The sequence below is a fragment of the Arvicola amphibius genome, chromosome 4 (genome assembly GCF_903992535.2).
Source record: "Arvicola amphibius chromosome 4, mArvAmp1.2, whole genome shotgun sequence".
NCBI classification, from domain to species: domain Eukaryota; kingdom Metazoa; phylum Chordata; class Mammalia; order Rodentia; family Cricetidae; genus Arvicola; species Arvicola amphibius.
The window spans coordinates 104,360,768-104,374,832 of NC_052050.1; positions in this window are offsets into that span (position 1 = coordinate 104,360,768).

Here is a 14,065-nt window from a genome sequence, read left to right on the forward strand (position 1 = left end):
GGTATAGACTTCATTTAATGGAAGATTCAGCACTCTAGAGAGGGAAACAGCCAATTTGGCACATAAAACCCAATCAATGACAATGGGTGCTGAAACATTATTTGAGAGAATTCGCACTGTTGAATGTATTAATCCAACTCTGTCAAAGGGGTATGACAGACTGACTGATAGAATGTCTCTCCGGGGGCTGGAGAGATGGCTCAGTGGTTAAGAGCACTGGCTGCTCTTCCCGAGGTCCTGAGTTCAATTCCCAGCAACCACATGGTGGCTCACAACCATCTGTAATGAGATCTGGCGCCCTCTTCTGGCATGTGGGCATACATGGAGGCAGAATGTTGTATACATAATAAATAAAATCTTTAAAAAAAAAAAAGAATGTCTCTCCAGGAATGTAATATGCATGCTATAAAGATTATGTCCAAGGAGGAGACATTATCTCTACTGGACAGACTTCATACCTTGGAATCCTCAATGAGGGCATTAGCACAGTACACTGGACAGGAGATCCAGACATTGCAAAAGGCAGTAATAAATAGATTTGAAAAAATTGAGGAAATTATTGAATTTGATGACCAGGAACAAAAGTACAAAGGCAAAATTTAACCTCATCAGTATGTAAAAATCCCCAGGATAGCTTCCCCAGAGTTCTGCCTACCTTTCTTGTAATGACAACAGAAAAAGTATCTGGCCCCAAGTACCCTAAGGTTGTCAAAGAATATACATGGGAGCCCATATGTATGACTGATCTAAAGGAAATTAAACAAGCAATTGCAATTTACGGCCTACATCTGTCCTTTGTTTGGGAAATGGTCAAAACCTGGGTTTTCAGTAGCAAAGCCACGCCTCAAGATTGGGCTCAGTTAATCTCAGCAGTCCTAGAAAGTGGACAGCAATTACTTGGAGGTGCTTTTTTAAAGAGGAGGCAAAAATTTTAGAGCAACAAGAAAAATCAAAAGGACTTGAGGTTTCCCTAGATCTAATTTTTACTCTGATGCTCAGGATCAAGCTCTTTATGATGACCACACCTTGTCCCTATGTAGCACAGCAGCTTTAAAGGCTTGGGACAGGTTTCAGGAACCAAAAAAGAGATTAAATCATATCTTAGGGTTAAACGGGGTCAGAGAGAACCTCTTAGTGACTTTTTGCAAAGACTAACTAGGGCCATACAAATAGGGATAACTGATCCAGAAGCTAGACGTATAATAATTGAATCTTTGGCTTATGAGAATGCCAATATTGAGTCCAAATAATCCTTGGGCCTTTAAAGATCAGATCAGCACCCATGAATGAATGGGTCTTGCATACAATGAATGTCGAGACATTTGACTATGGTACTGAAACGTGAGTAGGAGAAACAATTTCCAATGGTATGAGGAGACATCAAAATACCAAATGTTTTAATTGTGATAGAATGGGACATCTGAGAAGGAATTGCAGACAATGGATTCCTAGGAATAATGTCTCCTCTAGGAATGGCAGAAATAGAAGGACTTAGCCTTCAGCTGTATGTAGGAGGTGTGGCAAAGGCCAACATTGAACCAATGAATGTAGGTCAATGAAAGATAGATAAGGCAATATGATACCATCAGGAAATGTCATAGGGGTGCCTCTCGCAGGTCCTCATGACAAATGTGGTCTAGTCAGTCCTAGTTACTGTGGAGAACATGTCTCACCAGGAAAATTAAAAAATCCAATGCCTGCTGTAAAAAGCAATACTGGACTGAATAATGGGTTAAATGTGGAGGACGAGTCAAAAACTCCAGTAGGAGAGAGGAAACGTATATTCTGGAAGACTTCTATAAACAATCAAAGACCAAAGCTAAAAGTTTGTATAAATGGCATTTTTATTGAAGGCTTATTAGACATGGGTGTGGATGTAAGTATCATTACTCCAGAATCTTGGCATCTGAATTGGCCTCTTCAAGAGGTAGATATTCAGCTCCTGGGAATTGGAACCCTATCTCAGGTAAAACAACGCACAAGATGGGTTGAATGCATAGGGCCAGAAGGGAAAATAGGAAGATTAAGGCCACATATAGCCAATATTGCAGTGAATTTGTGGGGTCGTGACCTATTGCAGCAATAGAATACCCAGATTAACATTCCTGCAGCCCAAAATACATATGTTCCTGAGGAAAATATTAGAAGATATTATAGATGACAGACACCAGCCATTCGGGCTGTACAAGAACACAAAGTGATTGATAAACCTTAAGAGGTATCAACAGTCCTACCTTTAAAATGGTTAACTGAAAAACTAATATGGGTTAAGCAATGGCCTCTAGCTGGGGAAAAATTGCAGGCTTTAGAACAGCTGGTACAAGATCAACTAGATGCTCAACGTATAGAAGAATCTAGTAGCCCTTGGAATTCTCCTGTATTTGTTTTTTGTTTTGTTTTTTGTTTGTTTGTTTGTTTTTCAAGACAGGGTTTCTCTGCAGCTTTGGAGCCTGTCCTGGAACTAGCTCTTGTAGACCAGGCTGGTCTCGAACTCACAGAGATCTGCCTGCCTCTGCCTCCCGAGTGCTGGGATTAAAGGCATGCACCACCACTGCCCGGCTTGTTGTTAAAAAGAAATCTGGAAAATGGAGAATGGTGACAGATCTAAGGGCTATCAACAAGGTTATTCAACCTATAGGCCCCCTACAATCTGGAATTCTTCTGCCTTCTCTGTTGCCAAAGTGATGGCCTCTCATAGTTATTGATTTAAAGGATTGTTTCTTCACTAAACTTTTACAGGAAAAGGACAGAGAAAGTTTGCCTTCATAGTGCCTAGTTATAATAATTCTCAGCCTACTAGGAGATATCAATGGACTGTCCTCCCACAGGGCATGCTATATGGCCCAACCCTGTGCCAGTACTTTGTAAGTCAACCATTGGAAATAATATGTAAGCAATTTCCTAAGTCTATAATTTACCATTGTATGGATGGCATTTTGTTATCTGATTCAAATACAGATACTTTAGAAAGGATGTTTGAAGAGGTAAAGAAAGTCTTTTCTAAATGGGGATTACAAATTCCTCCTGAAAAGATTCAAAGAGGAGATTCTGTTAATTACCTAGGTTACAGAATAGGCTTACAGAAAAATAGAACACAAAAGGCACAAATTAGGAGAGACCGGTTGTAGACTCTTAATGACTTTCAAAGATTACTGGGAGACATTTCTAGTCCATGACTGGCTGTTGGGATAACACCTGATCTAATAATTCATTTAAACAAAACCTTAGATGGTGATAAAGACTTGAATAGTCCCAGAGAATTAACAGCTGAAGCAGAAAAGGAATTGACAATTGTTGAGGAGAAATTACAGGAGGCACATGTGGATAGGGTGAATCCAAATATTAATTGTATTCTAGTCACATTGCTTTCCAGAATTTCTCCTACAGGAATTTTAATGCAGAGGGATGATATTATCTTGGAATGGATCTTTTTATCACATAAACCAAGAAAAAGTTAAAAACTTGTGTGGAAAACATCTGTGAAGTAATTATAAAAAGTAAAATGAGACCTCCCCAATTAGCAGGTATAGACCCAGCAGAAATTATAGTGCCTTTTACTGTTGATAAAATAAAAGTTATGGGAAGACAATGAACACTGGCAAAGGGCTTGTGCTAATTTTTTTGGAGAAATTAATAGCAATTATCCCAAAAGTGATAGACAACCTTATAAAGAGAATTTCTTGGATTCTTCCCCAAATTGTACATGATGCACCAATAACTGGAGCCTGTACATTTTATAATAATGCAAATAAATCAGGGAAGGCAGGTTACAAATCAGAAGAATTAAGTAAGGTGGAACAAAGCCCTTATAATTCTGTCCAAAAGGCAGAATTATATGCTATTCTTATGGTACTAAGGGATTTTAAAGAACCTTTATATAGTTATTGATTTACAATATGCAGAAAGAGTTATCTTGCATATTGAAACTGCTGAATTTATACCAGATGATATTCATTATTTGACTTCATTATTCATCCAGGTGCAAGACATAATCAGGAATAGGCTTTGTCCTATATACATAACACACGTCCAATCCTATATGGATCTGCCAGGTCCTCTAGCACAAGGTAATGCAGAAACTGATCAATTACTGATTGGAAGCATGTTGCAGGCCTCTGAATTTCATAAAAACCTCATGTCAATAGCAAAGGTTTAAAGAAAGAGCTTTCTATTACATGGCAACAAGCTAAGGAGATTATAAAGAGATGTCTGACTTGCACTTTCTATAAGCCAACATCATTGTCTGCAGGGAGTAACCCTAAAGGTACTCAAAGGAATAAAATCTGGCAGATGGATGTGTTCCACTTTATGGAATTTAGTAAATTAAAATTTGTACACCACACCATAGACACGTATTCAGGTTTTCAATGGGCAACTGCCTTGAGCTTAGAAAAGGCTGATTCAGTAATTACACATTTATTGGAAGTTATGGCCATCATAGGTATACCTGCACAAATAAAGACAGACAATGGTCCAGCATATGTATCTAAGAAAATGAAATGCATAAAAAGAAAAAAAATGAAATTTTTTTTTGCTTATTATAATAGAAAGCACATTACAGGCATACCAAATAATCCTACACGTCAGGCAGTTATAGAAAGGTCAAATCATACTAAAAGGATATGCTGAACAAATAGAAAGGGATGGAAAATACCCCCAGAAATAGATTGCATAATGATTTATTAACCTTGAATTTTCTTAATGCTAATGAGAAAGGAACAACAGCAGTAGAGAGGCACTGGATAATGGAAAGAACTTCTGAATTGAATCAAACATGATGTTTCAAGGATGTGTTGACCTAACAATGGAAACCAGGAGATGTACTACGTTGGAGAAGGGGTTTTGCTCTTGTTTCTAAAGAAGAAAAATTATGGATATCATCAAAATTAATAAAGATTCACTTCGAAAAAGAGAAACCTATTGAAACAGAGAAATGACAGCTCATCCACAATGGTGACAACCATACAGGTGGTAAGGAAAGCCATATAGGGTTGGGGCAGGGTTTGCTCTTATCTTTGCAGGAAAATACATATCATCAAAAATTCAAGAGACCCTGGGTATTTGAATGTTGACAGAGGAAAAATAACTATCCACTAGGGAGCATCTAGAAAACAGAATATGGTTTATGAATCCAGGTACTGTTTACACTTACATTTACACACACACATACCTATGTATATGTATATATTTAAATATATATGTATATATATATACATATACACATACATATATATATATATTTATCTGGTTTTGGAGTTGGACAATGGCTCTGTACTTCTCTAAATCCAAGCTTATTGTTAAAAGGAACATTCAGAGTTTCTGTCTCATATCAGGAGCCATCTGATGTGGAACAGAAGGAAGACTTCAGGAAAAATTTTACTTTCCCCATGCCTATTTTGTCTATATCATATTCTTCACTCTCACCTTTTGAGGGTGACCTCTCAGCGTTTTTTAGTTTCTGATATCTCTGCTGGGACCTCCCTCCAATTGTCGTTCACCGCACCCCCGTGTCTGCACTCTGTGCGCTACTACCCAGTTACCGAGCTTTGGACAGGGGGCTGGAGGTTAAAATACACAAGACACACACAGACAGAGAGACAGCGACACGGGTCATCCTTAAATTTCCCCCCCAAAAAAAAGAAAGAAAGAAAAGAAAGGAACAAAGACAGACAGACATGGGGGTCCACTTGTGTCTGTCTCTGAGCTGGGTGTAGGAATGCTACTGACATGGCTCCCACATGGATTGGGATGTTGGGAGCAATGAGACCCCAGATCCTGAATTTCTTGTAATCCCCTGATCTGAGTGCCTACAGCTGCCCTGAGCATGAGACCTTCAGGAGTTCCTGATGGCAGGAGAGTGGTTTCTGGTGGGTTTGGCTGGGGCATGGCTATCTCTATATAATCTGTCCCTGAACACAATAAAGGGGGCATTCTTGGGAAATTCAAGGATGACCGCTGTCGTTGTCTCTCTGTCTGTGTGTGTCTTGTGTATTTTAACCTCCAGCCCCCTTGCCCAAAGCTTGGTAACACAGAGCACAGACACGGGGGTACGGTGCATGACACTAGTGTATATTGTTTTATATTGGTTTGGGACTCTCTTATTTAAACAAAAGGGGGAGGTGCTGTGGGAGATCCTTCTGCTCCTTCAGCCAATAGCCTTTAAGATCTCAGCCCACTTGGGTGTGGTCTCTTTTGCTTTCAAAAGCAGCAGTAGCTGTGCGCTCCTGCTTTTGCTTCCAGCTCCCGCTTCCAGCTACTAGACTCTGTTCCTGTTTGCTCAGAGGGCTGTTATCTAGGACAGTGATCTGTAAGTTTTCCCCTTAAATAAATAACTCTTTTATTATTCATAGTTCTGAACTGTTGTGGGATTGTTTTGTGACTTACGCCTTCATATGCAATTTTTCTCTGTCCTTTTCTTGTAAAGGTATAGTGAAGAAACAATGTTTTAAATCAATAAGTATGAGAGACCATCCTTTAGGCAATAGCAAAGGCAAAGAAATGGCAGATTGTAGAGAACCTATTAGCTGAATCATCTTATTAACAGCTCTTAGATCTGCTACCATTTCCAGTTTCCAGATTTCTTTTTAACAACAAATACAGAATTCCAAGGGCTGGTTGATTCTTCAATATGCTGAGCATCTAGTTGCTCCTGTACCAGCTTTTCTAAAGCCTGCAGCTTCTCCATTGTTAAAGGCCATTGATCCACCCATACAGGTTTGTCTGTGAACCATTTGAAAGGTAGGGATGTTGGTACCTTTGAAATATCAGCAGCTGTTGTGCTCTGTTCTTGTACAGCCTGAATGGTCAATGACTGCTCATTATAATACCTTTTAATATTTTCCCCAGAAACATACATGAATTTATGGTTTGTTTTAAAATTTGGAGAATGTTAATCTGAGTATTCCTTTGCTGTAACAAATCACAACCACAGAAATTCATTGCTATGTTAGCCACATATGATTTTAGTATCTCTCTCTGTGTTTCTGGCCTTATAAATTCGACCCATCTCATGTCCTGCTTTATCTGAGATAAAGTTTCAATCCCTAAAAACTGAAAATTTACATCCTGAAGAGGCCAATTTGGATGCCAAGATTCTGATGAAATTATTGATACTTCTGCACGTGTGTCTGTCAGAACTTCAATGACAACACCATTTATTCGTATTTTAATTTTGTTCATTTGTTGAAGGTTATCAAAATACTCACTTTATGGTTTCTCCTGAATTTTTTATTGTCTCTTTTATAGTTGTTCTATTATCCAGAGCAGTATGGTTTCTTACAACAGGCATTAGGTCCTTTAGTTGCTCTGGGAAGGAGTTTCTTCTACTAAAACAGGGAAGGACTGAACCAGATTTGGCAAATGATTATCATGAATATTCCTCGTTAACCTACACTCATTAGTCCAATGCCTGCCTTTGCCACACCTTCCACATAATCCAGAAGGGAGGGGCATTCTGAATGGATTATTCTTAGAAAGTGCATTGTTTCTAGGAATACTGTCTACAATCCTGTTTGATGTGACCTTGTTTGCCACAATTATAACATTTGACATTTCAATTTTTCCTCAAACCTCTGGAAATTACCTCTCCTATCCTTGTAATCATCATGTTCATGGGATTCTATATTAATTGTATCTCACATCCATCCCTCCAAAGGTGCTGACCTTGCCTTCAATGGTCTAATTATCCTTTTGCATAGAGGATTGGCATTTTCAAAAGCCAGCAATTCAATTATTATTTGTCTAGCTTCTGAATTTGGTATCATTCTATTTACTGCTGAAATCAATCTTTGTAAGAAATCCATAAAGGCTTTCCTTTGGGCCCTGTATAACTTTAGTAAATGACTGAATTTTCTTTCATACTTCTCCAATTCTGTCCCAAACATTCAAAGCTGCTGTATGGCATAAATCTAGGGTGTGATCATCATACACAGCTTGCCTTCCATAACAGCATATTCTCCTTCTCTAAGAATTTGATCTTCGGAGATTTCCCTACCTCTAGCTTTACTGCATTGTTCAATAATCAGCCTCTTCTCTGAACCAGGTACTCCATTGTAATTGTGGGCCAGGCTCTAACAGCTTTAATCAAATCTATCCAGTCATTAGGGATAATTCTATTACAAACTGACCATGAGTTTAACATTTGGTTCACAAAAGGTGAATGCATGCCATATGAGACTATTGCTTCCTTGAATCTCCTTAAATCTAACAATGGTACGGGAGTCTTGTTAGCTGTAACAGAGTCTCATTTGGCAATTCCTTTAAGGTTACTGGATATATTAAGGTTGGTTGTCTGAAAACTTTAGGATGTTCCTTTCTATTCTTATAATGCAATACTGAAATTGGATTTTCATTAAGTTCTTTTGTCTGGATTTGATCTGAGATCTGTTTTATTAGGTTTTTCTAAGGCCTGCATCTTAGCACTGAGATTAGCCAACTTTTTTAGTGATAAGACAAAGATGATAAAGCTGATATTGTTTACAATTGACATTAATAAATCCCATCTAAATTAGATATCTTTTCATTTAATCATTCCATTTTCAAGCTGTCTAGCATATTATTGTACAGAGACATAATTCCCTCCATTGTAATGTTTTTTCCCAATTTTTTCATGTGTGAAAAATAATCTCTTTTTTTAACTAATTCCTCCCTTTAAGAATTCTCAATTGGGGCTGGAGAGATGGCTCAGCGGTTAAGAGCATTGCCTGCTCTTCCAAAGGTCCTGGGTTCAATTCCTAGCAACCATATGGTGGCTCACAACCATCTGTAATGAGGTCTGGTGCCTTCTTCTGGCCTCCAGGCATACAAGCAGACAGAATATTGTATACATAATAAATAAATAAATAAATATTAAAAATAAGAATTCTCAATTGACCTAGCCATGGTGGCATGCCTTTAATTCCAGTACTCGGGAGGCAGAGGCAGGCAGGTCTCTATGAGATCAAGGTCAGCCTGGTCTACAGAATGAGTTCCGGGGCAGGCTACAGAAGCTATACAGATAAACCCTGTCTCAAAAAAAAAAAGAATTCCCTATTGTCTCACCAAATCTACCAATGATTTTGATGATGATGTGAGGTTTATTGCTGATGTAGAACAGTAAAAGCCTGTGTGGATTTCAAGGCAGCCACCTAGTTTGTCAGCATCCTGAGAAGGGGGTTCAGGGAAAACCCACAAGCCATGGTGGAGAGAGGAAGAGGAAGAGAGAGAAAGAGAGACGGCTGTCTGAAAAATGCACAGGGGATTGTTAGGAAAAAGCACGTGTGCTGTGGGGCTCTCTGTGAAAGCTACAACAGAAAGTCCCAGACTCACTCAGAGGCTTGGGGGAAAAGAAAGAAAGCCTGGCCAGGTGGGGCTGGGGCCCCATGTGCAGCTCTGGCATGCGCTGGTGACTTTTTCGTGAATTCGCACCCCAAACATCAGGCACCAAAAGTAGCACAAATAATAAAAACCCAGAGACAGATATTGGGGTTCAATCTAAAATGAGAAAAGCAAAGCAGCCAACCACTAGAAAAGTCTTAGGCCCACCAAGGGCCTAAGACCGCAGACTGAGCCCTGGGCCTCTGTCTCCTCCAGTCTTGTATCCCCTTTAGTGCTGGGACTAAAGGGGTGTGGCTCCCTAGTACTGGGATTTGAGCCATTATCACCTGTATCTGTTTCTGCATTGATCTGGTGTAGCCCAAGTTGGCCCTGAATTCACAGGGATCCATCTGCCCCATCCCCTGGGATTAAAGATGTGTGCCCCCACTACCTCGCCTCTAGTGGTTTAATTTTACCTTCTTATCTCCAGGGAAGTTTTATTTATTAAAACATAAATAAAATATCTCTATATAACTTGAACCGTGTTTGTGTCAGGGTTGGAACTCAGGCCCTCAGCTGGGTGAGAAGCCTCTTTGACCAGCTGTCCCTTCCCATTTTTACATTTTGTCTTTTGGTGCAGTCTCACGATACACAGCCCAGGATGTTTCGGAACTTAGCATCCTCCAGCCTCACCCTCCAGGTGAGTAGACAACATGTGCTACACCACACCTGGATGGCTAGTGGGAAGAGTGTCTCAAGGAAGCCAGCCACACAGATGTCTAGACTCCGTGCTGTTCTGAGTTGAAGTGGTGGTTGAATGAGCTGGGGAGGTCACTCACACAGTAGAAGGCTTCCATCCCCAGCAGCAAGAAACTGACCTGTCTGTCACTTGAGGCAGGAGGATCAGAACTTCAAGGTCATCCTTGTCCACATAATGCATAACCAAATTCAGACCCTATCTAAAAACAAACAGGCCAGCAAGACCACTGAGCAAACAGGTTAAGGGCTTTTCTGTGAAGTCAGACAATCTGAGTTAGGTCCTGTGAGGCCCACATGATAGGAGAGAACCAAGTCCAGAAAGTTGTTTTCCACACACAAACAAATAAATAAATGCAATAAGAATCAGAAACAGGTCAGGCACAATGGTGCAGACCTTTAATCCCAGCACTCGGGAGGCAGAGGCAGGCAGATCTCTGTGAGTTCGAGGCCAGCCTGACTTGCAGGTGTAATTTTTAAGAGGGAGGAAAGGAGAGGTCTGTGTTAGTGAGTGAGGATGTGGTGGTAAGAGGATAGCGGGTGAGTTTGGGGAAAAGAAAAAGGGAGGAGTATTTGCTCTGGAGGACAAAGAGGGGAGACAGATGTGGCACAGGGCAAATGTCAGCCTATAAAGGTAAAGGGGAAAATCCCCGTGTTAGGATGAGGTGTTTCATTTCAATTGGGCATGTTAATTAGGTGAACCAAAGGGGGCTTTTGATTGCTGGACTTTGGTAGTCAGCCTCAGGAAGACAAAGAAGTGGCCAAATAAGGAAATAGGCCTTGGTGGCTAGCTTTAGGGGTGTAATCTAATGGGTTTTAACAAATCGGAGGGAATGGGGTGGGGGCAAGGCCTGCCACAGCCATGCTCACTAACTAAACTCAAGTTGGCCAGAGTTTTTCACAGCCTGGTCTATAGAGTGAGTTCCAGGCCTGCCTGGTCTACACAGAGAGAGAATTCTTCACAGCCTGGTTTACAGAGTGAGTTCTGGGACAGCCTAGTCTACAGAGTGAGCTCCAGGACAGCCTGGTCTTCAGAGTGAGTTCCAGGACAACCAGGGCTACAGAGTGAGTTCCAGGTCATTTAGGGCTACACAGAGAAACACTGTTGACAGAGGTTTCTGTCCCACCAGGTCCCACAGCCGTTCAGTTCCAAATAAACACACAGAGGTCTACATTAATCATAAACTGGTTGGCCTAGTAGCTCAGACTTCTTATTAACTCGTATAGCTTATATTAGCCCATTATTTTTGTCTGTGTTAGCCAGGTAGCTTGGTACCTGGAGGGGGGCAGCCATGACAAGCTAAATCTGGGCAGGTCACACAAAGGAAGTTCTTTACTTCCAACCTCTATCACCTGGGACTCTGGCCATCAGAGAATTTAAATGGAGGCCAGGGGAGTCTCAGGAGTTTACCCTGAGGCAATGCCTGGCTGCATCAGGAACCACAGGCTGAGATTGCCCAACCCCCACCCCAAAACAGACCATTCAAAGGAAATGCATGGCATTCCAAGCACTGTAGATAGAAACACCTGCCAGCACACCCCAACAGATGTCCCTAGAAAAATGTCAGCCAATCAGTGGTTTTTAAACCTCAGAAACCCCTCACCCCCACCTTTACAACTATATAACCCTGTTCTAATTGAGCTCAGGGCTTTCCAGTTATTCCAATTGAAAGTACCTGGGCATAAGTGTGAGAAGGAGCACGCAACAAACCCGCTTAGGAGTTTACTGGAGGCAGTGCATACAGGCCTGGGAATCGGTGTGCAGAGAGAGAGACAGAGAGAAACAGGGAGGAAGGGGAGAAGTGGGGAGAGACAGAAGCTGTCTCTTCAAGAGGGAGACAGAAAAGGAAGAGACTCGGCTGCAAGTAGGAAGGAAGACCGAACTGCCTCAGCAGAATGGGGAGGGAGTGGGCGTGGTTTGCCTCTTAGAGGGACAGAACAGATCATTACATTCCCATCTCTTTTTTTTATAATAAAAAGGTGGGAGGTTAGACACCATAGGTTAAGGGAATCGAAGAGGCAGATTCTCAAGACTGCTTCCTGCTTTTTTTTTTTTTTTTGGCATCATCTTTGGGACGGGGCAGAGGGGGGTAAAAGACCCCCAGTGTGGGGAGACTCTCACTCAAGTCTCGGGATAACACGACCCCCCCAAGTAACTCATGAGAGACCATCCTTGCTGCAATCACATGAGATTTTAATGACGAGATGAGACGGGAACCAGTGCACTGGGGTCGAGACTCATAACCCACGCAGGGGAAGAGTTCAACCCCGAGTGACCAGGAGAAGGAGTTTTTAAGGGAAGAAACCACAGCCCAGTAATCCGAAAGGGGCAGGGAGGGTGTAGAAAATTCCTAAAATACCAGTGATGAGAACAAGGGGGCAGCTCCCTGCCTCCCAAGACCACTCTCAGTGTCATAATCAGCTAGTTCCTGAAACACAGTATTCCAAAATACCAATGAAACAGGGGAAACTCCCTGTTTCTCAAGATTATTCTCAAGATTACACTCTAACTTTATATTCAGCTAGTTCATGAATCACAGTCACTGAACTTGCTAATCCTAGATTTCTGATTCTTCTCTTCCTGCTTAGATCGTTGGCTATTTTCTTACTGCTGGAGGGGGGGCGGTCTGAATTTATCCAGGTCTTTCAGGGGGAACCTGAGAAAGCTAGGTGCTGGTCACATCCTGGGGTAGCTGGTCTCTTTGTTCCTGTTCGGCGTTTGTGGTATGGAAATGTGTGGTGTCTCTTATACCTGTTTAAGGTATTCACAGAACAGACGACAAAGTTAAGTTTAAGAAAAAAAAAATTAAGACCAGGGAATTGAGGGGGTGTATCTGACCTGTTTAAGATGGATCCTTTTTTTTAAATTTATTTATTTATTATGTATACAATATTCTGTCTGTGTGTATGCCTACAGGCCAGAAGAGGGCACCAGACCCCATTACAGATGGTTGTGAGCCACCATGTGGTTGCTGGGAACTGAACTCAGGACCTTTGGAAGAGCAGGCAATGTTCTTAACCTCTGAGCCATCTCTCCAGCCCCTAAGATGGATCCTTTAATTCAGTTCTCTGGACTCACAAGAATTTTTAGAGTTTGTGAAAACAGTTTTAGACATATACAGTGTATAAACAATAGCAGATTTATGTCAGAATGACTGTGACTTAACTGAAGTCAGGTGACCTAGTCCTGCCATCTAACTAGAGTATACCCTGCCTGCTCCCCTAAATATCTCTTGCTGACTCTGTTGCATGTGTGTTTTGTGCAGTGGCATGCCTTTGGTAGGGCTCACCAAGAGCATCCACTTCACCCAATTCCTGTTCACTCTGTGTGTGTGTGCACACATGTAACTTAAATGTACCTATTGTGATTCTCATGGGAAACGGCAGACAAGGACTACACCTCCCAGAAGGCCTCTGTGAGCAGAAGGCCCCTGCACGCAAGTGCAGATGGCAGTTTCACCCCGCCGGACCGGAAAACTACATTTCCCAGGAGCATCGTGCCTGTACAAGCCCCCTTTAAAAGTTAAAAAAACCCCGCCACGTGCTCTCTCTTTTTCTCTCTCTTCCTCCCTCCGCCCCCCGCCCCCCCTCCCGCACTGTGGAGCACTCCCTTCCCTTAATAAATAACCCTCCCACGCACGTGGTCGCGCATCCCGGGCCTTCTTCCTCCGACTTGCGGTAGACACAAGCCAGGAAGAAACACAACAACTACCACCTGGCTAAATATTTAATTTTTTAAAAAACTTTTCATAACAAAAAGAGACAGTTTGAGGCTGGACGGTGGTGGCGCAGGCCTTTAATCCCAGCACTCGGGAGGCAGAGGCAGGCGGATCTCTGTGAGTTCGAGGCCAGCCTGGTCTACAAGAGCTAGTTCCAGGACAGGCTCTAAAAAAGCTGCAGAGAAACCCTGTCTCGAAAAACCAAAAAAAAAAAAAAAAAAAAAAAAAAAAAAAGAGACAGTTTGGCTCCTAGCAGCACTCTTATTTCCTCCAAAGAAGACAAAAGACAGATGGGC